General features: G+C 34.2%; 1 protein-coding gene across 1 annotated transcript in view; it reads right to left on the bottom strand.

The window, feature by feature from the left end:
* The window catches only part of LOC119421163, a 77,512-nt gene that overhangs the window by 43,585 nt on the left and 31,191 nt on the right, over positions 1-2,736 (bottom strand). The gene's annotated exons all lie outside the window — the stretch shown is intronic.

Genomic DNA, 2,736 nt, shown 5'->3' with positions numbered 1-2,736 from the left:
TTTCAATGGTAAACAAGGAACAGACAAGGCAGCTTTTTATAGTGGCTGGAAAAAGAAAGAACAGATGTTTACATTTGATTTTGGGTTAGTTCTAAGAGGAAAACAGCTGCAAGAGATTTCTCAATTACTGTTTGACAATAAATAAAAAAAAGAAATAAAAAAAAGAAGTGAAACTGCACAATCATGAGTTATTAAAATCAGCAGTTGCTTCAGTCAGTTTTGTAATTACACACAAATTAAACGAGGAAACACACATAAAATTAAAAAAAGCTAATTAAGCCAAAAAACAACAAAAACACGAAGCAATCATGAATTTTACCTGTAATGTTGACAGAGAAATATGACCGCAGAAAGTTGTTTCTAATCCAATCTAAGACTATTTTACAGTTCACTTTTTGCAGTATCTGTTAAATTTGGTTAACTAATATCAATAAAAAATAACTATTTGGCATTAGTTGTATTCCAGAAAAAAACTTACTTCGACTTAATTTGATTTTCATTTTCTCATAATAAGACGATGTGGGACTAACCTGTATAAATAAAGGTTGAATGAATTTCAGAATTTCAAAACCTCTTAACAACTCTTGGAAGTTCGGATTTTTACCCTGGTTTCATTTAATATAATAAATCTTGGGTAGTTTAGCCTCTTCAAATTTTAAATTATCTTTAAAAAAAAAAACAACTTAAAATCAACTATATTTGTGTGATTTAGTAAACGAACATAAAAGCTGGACTTCTTCCTTGTTTACAAAAACTCGTTTCTGATTGGTCCAAACCAATCCTCCGGCTTTTCTAATTGGTCAATCAAACTGCTCGTCAATCCCTAAGGAGTTCCATGAAAGCAAAGCGGAGCTACTAGACACAATAAAAATAGGAATAAAGAACAATATCGTGTACCAATTCATTTACGCGTTTTTTTTTTAATTCATTTAAAACAACACCAAGAATCATGTGCACCAACGGATGTGTCGCTTTAATGTGTTTAGAAAACGTGTTTAGTTACCTTAAAGCAAATGTTTCGGTTCATAACCTGAGGTCCTTTCAGTCGAGGTGAAAAACAGTTCCTCGTTTATTGTCCCAACACCGGAATGATAAACATCACTGCCAGGCCTTTTCTTTGACCGACGACATCGATGCTCGGTGGCATTTAGCGAAGCTAAGCGTGTAGGCACCGCAAATCCAGCCTCGGCAGCTCGCTGCCTGCTAGCGCTGCGATGACATTGCACCAACCGCTGGTCTGAAAACCTAGTGTCCAGCCAGCGATAAGCGTCAACAAACGTCACGTGACCTCCCCTAGGAAATTGTCACGTGATCAAGGGAGCTATTTTTTTTTTTTTTTTATCAAAGCAGCTAGGCGAAGCATATATTCTACATTAAATTACAGGTCCAGATACAGCTTCACTTTAAAACTAGCAGCTGTATATTTACTAAAATCTTAAAGCACCAGAGCAAAACATTACTATACTTAGTTGCATAATTATTGCTAATCTGTACCAAAGAATTATGTGATGTGTGATGGCAAAGCAATAAAACAAGACTTAAATTGCAAAGCTTGATAACTTTTTTTTTATTTGAACTCAGTACAAAAAATACATATTCACATTACAGAAAACACTGAACTGTAAAAAAACTTTATATTGAAAAAAAGGAAACTGCCTTTTTTTTGGAATGAAGCAAATACAATTTCAAGTAGTAGTGGCGTGTTTTTTTTGTCTGAGCACCATGTACATTTAAAGGAAAAAAACAGTCAGGAAGAGTAACAGTTTAAAATGTATTTACAGTCAGTCACAGTTGTTTTGATATTATGTCCTCTGTATCCTGAATGAGGCATACAGTACTTTGAAAAGCCCGTTAGGTAATTTTCCTCTAGTGTGTTACCTTTGATTTGTGTTCAAGAAAAAAAAAGCACAAATTCGATTTAAAAAAAATCCCTAAATACTGAATGTTCAAAGTAAAATTAGGAAGCATGGTACATTTCATTACATTGCACACCTGCGATATTAAAAAAGTGCTAGACTTAATTAAGTTTGGAGGAAAATTATAACGCTTGAGCTTCAAGTTACATTTGCACACTGATGACAGAGTGTGCACCTCTACACAGGTTTCAAGTTTTAGTTGATTAGTGAATTAGCATCAGTGCAGAGCTCTTTATGGGATTAGTGTGCCACAGGTAAAAGTAAAATAAAAACTGTTGCACAAGCCATTTCAGACTACAAAGTGACATATTTCACAGCTGTTTTTTTTCCCTTTTGATGACACTGAAAAGATAAATGACACCGTGGTACCTTTGGCAAAAATGCAGGACAAAGAGCGAAGCAGAACAACAAGTCTGATAATCATCTTTTTAGGCTTCATTTGTAAACAATGTTCTCAACTAGACACCCAGTAGTCAACTTTTTTTGTTGTTGTTGATAAATTTCACCAAATACAATATTTCTTGTACAAACTGTGCATATCAGAGACTACAATAAGCAAACTGTCTCAAAAACTATGAAATTTGTTTGTTTTCCATTTGGAAAGAAACAAAATCGATGAGGTTTTCTTTCTTTACCAACAATCAAATGAGATCTGAGATACCGTACATTGTTGTAAAGGCTGAAATGCATCAGGTTCCAGAGAAAAGTCAAGTCATATTCCAGTGGTTTTAGATCTGACTGCAAGTTTAACTTCAGGGGAGGTATTTCTATCGGTCCCTGCATGTAAACATGTAAATTAAATGTAACGTGATAGAAAGAC

Source organism: Nematolebias whitei, chromosome 15 (assembly GCF_014905685.2).
Source record: "Nematolebias whitei isolate Nwh7 chromosome 15, NemWhi1, whole genome shotgun sequence".
In the NCBI taxonomy this organism is placed as follows: Eukaryota; Metazoa; Chordata; class Actinopteri; order Cyprinodontiformes; family Rivulidae; genus Nematolebias; species Nematolebias whitei.
This window is presented reverse-complemented; position numbering and strand designations above follow the sequence as displayed.